The 10946-nt window shown below is 39.5% G+C and overlaps 1 protein-coding gene and 1 pseudogene across 1 annotated transcript in view; one reads left to right on the forward strand and one right to left on the reverse strand.

The window, feature by feature from the left end:
- The window catches only part of LUZP1 (leucine zipper protein 1), a 70673-nt gene that overhangs the window by 22308 nt on the left and 37419 nt on the right, over positions 1-10946 (forward strand). The gene's annotated exons all lie outside the window — the stretch shown is intronic.
- On the reverse strand, positions 8412-9576 carry LOC102754043 (annotated as a pseudogene).

A 10946-nucleotide genomic window follows, 5' to 3' on the forward strand; every position in this document is an offset into this window, starting at 1 on the left:
CCAGCCCACCGGCCCCAGGCCAGCCAAGGCGGGGTGCCAGTGGGGACCCCCTCAATCGACCTACTGGTCACCCTGCAGAGGGAGGTGACTAGCGGCAGCGGTGGGGCAATTGGGAGTGGGGCTAGCCAGTGGGCCAGCACCGCCCCCCAATCACCCCGCCAGTCTCCTCCTGCAGCAGCAGTGGTGGGTGGGGCCGGCGAGCAGGCAGCGCCAGGCCAGCCAAGGCGGGTGCCAGCGGGGCCCCTGGATTGCCTCACCAGTCACCCCATAGATCGGTCCTGATTGCTGGCCAGGCCTATGGACCCTACCCGTCCATGAATGTCGTGCACCAGGCCTCTGGTATATATATATACACACACACACAACACACAGCACACAACACACACACAATCTGGAGAGGACTTCTACTCATTCTTTAATTAGTTAACTGCCACGCATCCAAAACAGAAACCATCCCGCTGCGTCTGTAGACAATTATGGGATACAAAGGGTTAAAATGTAGTTTAGACATCTTTGCTTCTATGAAACCTTTCCTGATTCCATAATAAGTCAACTCCTTCTCTGTACTTCTGTTGCATATATATTTTTTTATTGATTTGGGAGAGGGAGGGAGAGATAGAAACATCAATGATGAGAAAGAATCATCGATTGGCTGCCTCTTGCATGCCCCCTACTGCCCCATACTGGGGATTGAGCCCACAACCTGGGCATGTGCCCTTGACTGGAATCGAACATGGTACTGATATATGCTATGATATGGATAAACCTTGAAAACACAGTGGTAAGTAAAAGAAGCCAGACACAAAAGTTTACATACTGTATGATTCTATTTATGTGAATTGTCCAGAATAGGTAAATGCATAGAGACAGAAAATAGATTATTGTTGCCAGGGACTGGAGATAAGGGAGGTAGGGGAAAATGGAGAGTTACTGCTAAGGGCATGGGTGTCTTTTTGGAATGATTAAATGATCTGAAATTATATAGTGAGAATGGTTGTACAACCAACCCTGTGACTATACTGAAAAAAAAAACACCCACAATAAAATGTACACTCTAAAATTTTATAGTATGTGAATTATAGCAATATATATTTTTATTTGTTTGTTTTAAAACACACAGAGACACACAAAAGTGAGCTTCTTATTCATGCCCTCTTAGGAAAAAGAGAAATACCAACACAAGGTTAATGCACCAGAGTCTTAGTTCAATATTATTGAGCAAGGCATGTCCTCTAAGTAGGAATATAGAGAGAAATACTCTTATGCTATTCATAATATATATAAGTGAAAAAGGTAATCAGATGATTATAACAATATAAGTGCAGCCCTAGTTGGTTTAGCTCAGTGGACATGTGCCCTTGATTGGAATCGAACCCGGGACGGTTCAGTCCACAGGCTGATGCTCTATCCACTGAGCCAAATTGGCTAGAGCTGGCTATTTGTCTTTTTATTGTTGAGTTGTAAGAGTTCTCTGTATATTTTGGATACTAGTATCTGATTAGATACATGACTTGCAAATATTTTCCCTGAGTTTTTGGATCTATATCCCTAGAATTTGTTGCCCAACTCATACATATATATGAAATAGTAGAACTAGAGGTTCTGAAAGAGCATTTGTTGATTGAAGTGATTGCCATATTACACTGAAGTTATGCAGTTCTAGAAGCCTTGGGTTATATGAAAGTTAGTTGAGTATTTGACTAGGAACTGGGGAAATTTGAGTTTTAGACCTAGCATTGCCATAGCCAGATAGTATGACCTTGGCATGCATGTAATTTTTCAGGGTCTCGGTTTTCTCATCTGAAAAGTGATTTGGATAGATAATCTTTAAGATCACCACTAAAGTTGTGTGAAATAGAAACATTAATGATGAGAGAGAATCAAGGTCAGTGCTCAAACACTGAACCACATCGACTGGGCTCCATTGATTTTTAGAGAGAATGGAAGGGAGGAGGAGAGACCGAAACATCAATTGGTTGCCTCCCACATGCGCCCGGACCAGGGCCAGGGATCTGGCCTGCAACTGAGGCACTTGCCTTGACCAAAATCAAACTCTGGATCTTTCAGTCCCACGGCCAATGCTCTATCCACTGAGCAAACTGGCTAGGTCAGCCGTGGGCAAACTACGGCCCGAGGGCCGGATCCGGCCCGTTTGAAATGAATAAAACTAAAAAAAAAGACCGTACCCTTTTATGTAATGATGTTTACTTTGAATTTATATTAGTTCACACAAACACTCCATCCATGCTTTTGTTCCGGCCCTCCGGTCCAGTTTAAGAACCCATTGTAGCCCTCGAGTCAAAAAGTTTGCCCACCCCTGAGTTATGGTGTAGTTTCAATTGGATTTGTCTGATTGTTTTCTCATGTTTAGATGCAGTGTAAACATTTTTAGTAAGAAATACTACATAGATGATGTTGTGTCATATGGGGAGGCACATAATATTAGTCTGTCCCATTAATTGATGGTAAATTTGATCTCCATTGTAAAGGTACCTACTGTTCTATGTAAATAATTTGTGGAGTGATTTTTAAACAATGTGAATATCCTATTCTTCTACCGAATGGTTTTAGCATCCACCAATGAACCTTGTCTGAATCAGTTATACTTTGGTGGTTGTGATTATAGTTGTTAACATCTGCTTTAATAACAGCAATAAAAGCCAAATTGTATTTTCAAAATACTTGTGAACTTAGAAAGTTCTATTCATATATATTGTCACTGCAATTCTGTGGTTTAGTTTCCCATCAGAGACGTTTCTGAGCCCAGAGCTACTTAAGAAGAAAGGATGTGGCCTAGTTGAGACTGGAAGTTAGTTGTCTTTACCTTGGATAGTTTTTACTGTTCCTTACCTCTTTTCCTGGTATTTCTTGTGTTTTTAGTGGTTCAATTTGTGGATCCTAGAATAATCTCAGGATCAGTTTTTGTCTAATTATATGTTAAAACTTGTATTGCAAACCTACCAAGTAGTTACAGCTTAGAGAAATGCACATATTAATCTTTTTTTTAAAAAAATATATTTTATTGATTTTTTACAGGGAGGAAGGGAGAGGGATAGAGAGTTAGAAACATCAATGAGAGAGAAACATCGATCAGCTGCCTCCTGCACACCCATTACTGGGTATGTGCCTGCAACCAAGGTACCTGCCCTTGACCGGAATTGAACCTGGGACCCTTGAGTGTACAGGCTGACGCTCTGTCCACTGAACCAAACCAGTTAGGGCCACACGCTAATCTTTTAAGAGAAACATTCCCCCCCATCCCCCCCATCAACTTCTTATGAAAAATTTCAAACTTACAGAAAAGATAAAACAATAGTCTAATAAATACTCATACCTTTCACCTGTATTCAATAATTGTTAACTGCCTCATATTTGTGTAGCTATAAATATCTGTATCCAATTTTTCTTAACTATTTGATAACCCTTCAGTCCGTGGGCTGACACTCGATCCAGTGAACTAAACCAGTGGGGGCTAAAGCATATTTTTTACTCAATTAAAGATATAACTGGATGGGTATGCCAGAAAGGACTATAGTTGGGCATTTATTGGGTGATTCTAGTGCAGTTAGTTGGTTAGATGCTGTGGGAGATGAAGAAGTAGAAAACATTATTCATGCTCTTGAGAAGAACTATAGCATTAGCTGAGAGGAAACAAACTCAGTCTCTCTTGTTTGGTTAATTATTGACTGTCTTCTGCATGCCAGGTAGTGTTCTAGGTACTGGGGTACAGTGGTGACCAAGACTGGCAGAATTCTTGTCTTCATGGAGCTTACATGCTAGTTGGGAGAGACAGGCAGTAAAAATATCAACAGAATACTTTCAGATAGAGGAAAATAAAACAGTTTGATACAGTAGGGAGTAACGAGAGAAGGCAAGTGCAGCTTTGGCTAGGATTGTCAGGGAAGGCATTTCTGAGGAAGTGACATTTGAATTGTTTTTGAATAGGTTTGATGAGATGGAGGTAATTCCAGGCAGGTGAAATGTCTGGGCAAAGGTGTAACATGAAGGAGTTTGTACTTAGGAAATAATGAATAGGTCAGTCTGTCCAGAAAAGGAAAAAAGATAATGACCAGCATGCCAGGGCCTTGAGTGACAGACTAAAGAACTTATACTTTAGTCTGTAGTTGTAGTAGGTACTTCTCATAAATCTTATTTGTATTTTGGTTACTTGTATTCTAAATCTGTATATATTAGCTAATATTTATTGTCTACTGTGTGCACACTTTTATTCTTTGAAATTATAACAGCCTTGATCACTTGCAGATGTAAAATTGAATTGTGATACTGGCACATGGTTTGTATATAGATATAGAAACAGATGCAGAAAATGAATGAATCAGGAAAAACAACATTCTTTTAAGTATTTTTATTTCCTTAGGAAGTTTGATGGGGTGGGGTTTGTATATTTAGTAGATGCTGAGTACTTGGAGGATTTTGTTGTTGAGAGATGGATTGGGGGAAATGTTGAAACTATAAGAAAATAGGCTGTGCTGATGTGAAAATGTGTTGTAAGATTACAAATCTCATTGTTATCTTTATAATCTGAATTTTGATAGGGCAATGCTCATTTATGGTTGAGGGCTAAAAATAATGGTGAGCCTAATGATGAGATTTTCTTATCTTGATCATTATTTAAAATATAACCACATATACATATACACAATTCCAATAGCTCCTTAACTAACTAGCTAACTCTTCACTGATTAATTCATCTCTTTCACCTACCCATACCTCACTTAATTTAAAAAGATTTTATCATTCCTTACCAATCTCATTGATAAAATTCACTTTTATGGCATTAATTAGGACCAATGCTATATATACCAGTAATCTTTTATTTAAGATTATTGAGAGTTTTTTCTCTACTCTGCTTAGTTCTCATTAGCTGTGGAGGACTAAGCCAATATATAGGCTTATGCTGATAGTGTTTATTGGCTGCCCTAAGAATCATAGCTTTTATAGCTGGAAGAAATTATCTGGACTCTTTTATCAACCCATTTTATAGATCTGGCAACTACTGTTTTGAATGGGTAAGTTCCTTAGCATGAAAGGAGGGCATTATTATGTGGATATAGAAGAATTCAGTCTCCTTGCCACTACCCCCATTCCTTGCAGTGAGATCATTGTTAGTCCTTCTCAAAACAAAACAATATATTGATGTTTATATCTCAGTTCTCTGCCATCAAGAAACTTAATGTAGTTGGAGAAATAGGACTTAGACATAAAAAGATTCATAATTGGGTAAACACATCCTCTCTTTCTTAAGGATAAACTAGGTGGAGTTTAGGACATTTACCTCTTAATGATCCAGATACATTTGGGACTTTTAATAATGTTGATCTTATAGGTTGAATCTTATATTAGGCCAGGGGTGGGCAACCTTTTTCTGAGTGTGTGCCAAAACCAGCAAAATCTCTGACTCAAAATTCTTCTGCTTGCCAACCCTAATATTTTGAGAACATGTTACGCCTACTTGATATCTCTTAAGGTGTACGTATGTGAAGAACCTTAAAGAAATAATAAAATTCATTTGAGCGACAAAAACACAGTATATGATGATGAAAAATACATTTATTTTTTAATGTATACATGTACACTGATAGTCCAACAGAAAACTTTATGACTCTGTTTGATATTATCAGTGGGACTTTTGCTGCTGCATCACTGATGACAGAGATTTTACATCAGGTTTATATTTCGTGACCTTCAGAGATATGCACGAGCTACTACTTTCATCTGTCAGGCTACTACTATTACGAGACTTAATAAAATTCATCGCTGAGAAGAAAGATGCACAAACGTATGTGGATGAAACCAAAACACTGGTCGGATCTAGGAAGGCAGGGAGAGTTAAGGCAGAGGCATAGAAATTGCTCTTCCCCTCTCTCATCAATCCATGTCTATGCTCTTTAAGATAACTTGTTATGTAAAATTATTTCTTTATCTAAGATGCACCTACTCTGAATTTATCTGAAAATAAAAAAGTGGATATTAAGAAAAAAATTGTATGCCTAACCGGTTTGGCTCAGTGGATGTGATTGGGTGGGGGTCCCTGGTGGAGTGCCTGGCCAGCCTGGGAGAGGGGCTGAGGGTCATTTTCAGGCTGTCCACACCCCCTTAAGGGTGGGGGAATCTGGTGGAGTGCCTGGCCAGCCTGGGTGAGGGGCTAATGGCTGTTTGCAGGCTGGCCAAGCCCCCCAGCAGGGACTCTTACCCCATGAGGGTGTGGCCAGCCTGGATAGGGGCTGATGGCTGTTGACAGGCTGGCCATGGCCCCCAGCCCCTCAAGCTCCCAGTGGAGTCTGGCTGGAAGCAGGTATCTGGGATTTATTTGTCTTTTATAATTGAAACTTTGTTGCCATGAGTGGAGGCCGCAGCCGGCTCAGGGCTGACGGGAAGCCTCCTGCTTGCTCCAGCTCTATGGCTGCCGGCCACCATCTTGGTTGGGTTAATTTGCATATAGCCACTCTGATTGGCTGGAGGGCGTGGCTTGGGGCGTAGCGAAGGTTCAGTCAATTAGCATCTTTGTCTTTTATTAGTGTAGATTGTTTATTTGTGTAAGATGCACCTACACTGAATTTATCTGAAAAATAAAAAAGTCGATATTAAGAAGAGAAGTGTAAATGGAAGATTATAAGAGAGGGTTTCGCATGCCAGCAAAAGTTACTGGCGTGCCATGTTTGGCACACATGCCAGGGGTTGCCCACCCCTGCATTAGGCTTTTATTCCGTCATCAAGGTTCAAATTACACTAATAATTACCTTTGTATAACACTTTACAGTTTATGAAGTGTTTTTAAAGGCATTATTACATTTGATTTTTAGGGTACCATTGTTAGTTGGGGAGGCAAGAACTATTTTAGAGCTGCAACTTGAGTTCAGATTTTACTTCATGCCCACCTCTTGGTGTATTAAACAACACTGCTTTTGTGGTTTCACTTGCTTTATATCCAGATTTTCATAGTAATACATTATGTTTTGATAGGTTCCATTTTGGAATGAACCCAGTATTATTTTTTTTTTAACTGAAAAGGCTATATTTTCCAATAAAGGGAGTTGAGTGAACTTGAGTTTTTGTTTTAAAAGTAAAGTTGGACTAAAGAATTGCATCTTAGGCAGATTCTTGTGTTCAAAATAAAATATCTTATTTAACTCTTGGAATCAGTTAACATTTATCAGGTGCCTTGTATGGCAGGTGTAGCACAGGCGATGGGAGGTGGGGAGAGCCTTAGGAATGAAAGTTACAATGAAAAAAAGCAAGAATTTAAACTCAAGTAGACCTGAGTTTGAATCCCAGCCTGCTATTTATTTATTACTTACAAATTACTTCTTGGAGCTTCAAATTCCTTATCTATAAAAAAGAGATAATACTGATCTTGTAGGAAGAACTGTTTTGAGGATTAAAAAATATTATATATGTATATATGTGTATATATGGCATAGTATGTGCTTTATAAGATATTATTGTGATAAGCAAATGAATAGACAAATATTTGTGTGTGGTGAGAGTTAGTTGAGTCTTGACAGAAAATGTTTGGCTGACTTGATACAGAATAGAGTGAAGTGATAGTGGCTGCCAGCATACTATGTTCTGCTTTTGTTGAAACTTGCAGTTCTCACACTGGTGTTTGCCAACATTGTATTTGACTCCTCACATAGTAGAAGCCAAGTCATTCCTATACAGTGTGTATAAGTCATTTGGAAACATTTGTAGGATGTACTTTTAAACCTCTATTGCAGTTTAGTTGAGAAGGGAAAATCTCAGGTTACCACAAGTAGTGAAATCAGGTGGCAGGGTGCCTCTCTGGGTTTGGCACCTAGATTCAGTTTCCTGAATGATGTAACCATTAAAAGGGAGACTTGCCACCTAGGGTGAAATGTTCGATGACAGTGAGTATGGCAGGTGAACTGAATAGGATAGGATGAAAAGATGAAGTTATTTTGTTTGTTGAAGTAGTGCTTTATTCACCTGTAAACATTTATGGAGCACCTACTACATGCTAGGTATGGTTCTGGATGCTAGGAATATAGTGGTAGTGGTGGAAAGCCTTTTTTTCTGATATTGTAGATCTTACATTCTAGTGAGGGAGAGTGCAAATAAATATAAAATACAGTGACTCTCAGGTAAGGCTAAGTACCATGGGAGAAATAAAACAGGAAAAGCAAGTAGCACGTTACAGAAGGTTTTATTTTTTATTTGTTTAATATACATAATTTTATTACAAAATAAAAAACACACAAAATGCAACAGTCTAGAAAACCCCAAATTTACTATTGATACTAATTCCTATGAGTTTGCTGTGCAACCATACACAAGAAATTAAAGAAACCATTACATATTTAGAAACATTAACATCAGAAGCCTTAAAATCTAACTATATGTAGTAGCCCTTCAAAAAGCTACAACCTGCATTTTTTATAAAAGTATTTTCTCTACAAAGAATCTTATCAGCTATACAAAAATCTGTACAGTTTTTATACTGAAGCTAATATTGAGCTGCACTTGAATTCACATTCTTTTTACAAAAAGAAATATATTGGTTGATTTAAAGAGGAATGGGTAGGGAGGGAGAGAGTGAGAGAGTGAGAGAGAAACATCAATGATGAGAGAGAATCATTGATCAGTGGCCTCCTGCACTCCCCCTACTGGGGATCGAGCCTGCATGTGCCCTTGACTGGAATCGAACCCAAGACCCTTCAGTCTGCAGGCTGATGCTCTAGCCACTGAGCCAAACCAGCTAGGGCTGAATTCACATTCTTAGCAAAACAATTGCCTGAGAGCACACACACATACTCCGCACACATCATTACAGGACAGCCTTTATTCTTCATCTTCATCTTCTTCATCATCATCATCATCATCTTCCTTTTCCTCCTCCTCCTCATCTTCTGGTTCATTTTTCTTCTTTGAGCCAGTTGGCCTGTCAGGGCCCTTCTTTCCCACTTCACGTTTGCCCTTGGCACATTATGCAGCACTATCCTTTTCATATTTCTCCTTTAGCTTAGCTGCTTTTTGTTCATATGGTTGCTTATCTTTGGCTGATTGCTCAGACCACATTTCACCCAGTTTTTTTGCAGTATCCCCAATGGGTAAACCAGGGTGTTCACTTTTGATTTTTGGGCAATGTTCAGAGCAAAACAGGAAGAAGGCTGATGGAGGCCTTTTAGGAGCATTGGGATCTTTTTTCTTTCCTTTCTTGTCACCTTTGGGGAGAACATAATTTTTCATCTCCCGGTCATAACGAGCTTTGTCACTCTCTGTCATATCTTCGAACTTTGGCTTTTCCTTTGCAGACACATGGTCTTCCATCTCTCTGAACATTTCTTGGAGAATTCGGAAAAATTTATGGAAGAGTTGGGATATTTCTTCTTGTGCTCTTTCCGGCAGGTTTGCATGAAGAAGGCATTCGAGGACATCTTGCTCCCTGGCTTGTTGGGGTCACCTTTACCCATGATGACAGACGGCATCCATTTAGTAGTAGGTTTTCCTCAGAGTGCCGTGGAGCGGCCGGGTCCGACCAAGACGCTCCCTCGCTGGGCTCCAGCGTGAACTGGTTTTATTGCTAAGCCAATCCTCAGCCTCTTGTTTTCGGGGTGTTTATTTTTATTTTATTGATTTAATATTTTTAATTAATTTTTGAGAGAGAGAGAGAGAGAGAGAGAGAGAGAGAGAGATATTAGAGAAACATTGATGTGAGAGTGAAACATCGATCTATGGGCTGCCTCCTGCATACTCCCTGCCAGGGATTGAGCTGCATCCTGGCCATGTGCCCTGACCAGGAATTGAACTGGCAGTATTTTTGTGCACATGATGATGCCCAATCAATTGAGCCACCTGGCTGGGGCTGGGTGTGCATGCTTATTTTAGAGAGGATCTCACTTAGGGATGATAGGGAAGACTTCTCTGAGAAGTAACAAATGAACAGAGCCCAGAATAAAGCCAGTGAGTGACCCTCTAAGAAAAGGAGCCCAAATGATGATTTTTTAAAAAAAATTTTTAAATTCTTTATTGTTTAAAGTATTACATAATGTCTCATTCCCCCCCACCCCCATTGATCTCTCCCAGGCTGTTCCCACCCCCAGCACATCAAATGATGGTTTTTAAAGTAACCCTTTATTTAGTTTTAAATCTTTATTGTTGAAAGTATACATATGTTCCCTTTTTTCTCCCATTGACCCCTTATAGCCAGTCCCCCCGCCCCAGGCCTTCACCCCCCTTATTGTCTGTGTCCGTGGGTTATGCATATATACATACAAGTTCTTTGGTTGATCTCTTCCCATTCATCCCCTTTAGAAGGGGTAGGAAGAGTGGAGGTAGCACGGACTTCACAAGTTGCTTTAGAGCAGTGGTTCTCAACCTTCCTAAAGCCACGACCCTTTAATACAGTTCCTCATGTTGTGGTGACCCCCAACCATAAAATTATTTTCGTTGCTACTTCATAACTGTAATTTTGCTACTGTTATGAATCGTAATGTAAGTATCTGATATGCAGGAATCTATGAGAATATAAATGTAAATCTGTGGGCTCCACAACAGGTCCAATAAATCAGAATATTTGAGGATGGTACCTCAAATTTTAATAAGTTATTCCATGTCCATACTGAAGTTTGAAAATTACTGTTTGTAATCTTGTTGATAGAAATCATTTTTATCCCAGGCTTAGTGGATGGGCAGGCAAGTACCTGCTTATTTAAGATTCATTACTTTTCATAATTTACATTGGAGCTTGCATTTCCTTTTGCTTGATTTAATTCTTGGCTTTAATTTCTGTTACACTGTAGCTTCCATAGTAAGATGTGTTGATAAGTCAGCAGAAAACGAAACTATTGTCCTCTTTGCTTTCATTATTTTGCATTTTCACCGTCAGCCACATCCCTGGGAAGGAGCAACCTCTGAAAGGAGAATGCTGAATTGGCTATATAGACTGATGTGCTTTAGAAAATAAT

Source organism: Myotis davidii, unplaced genomic scaffold, assembly GCF_000327345.1.
Source record: "Myotis davidii unplaced genomic scaffold, ASM32734v1 scaffold149, whole genome shotgun sequence".
Classification (NCBI taxonomy): domain Eukaryota; kingdom Metazoa; phylum Chordata; class Mammalia; order Chiroptera; family Vespertilionidae; genus Myotis; species Myotis davidii.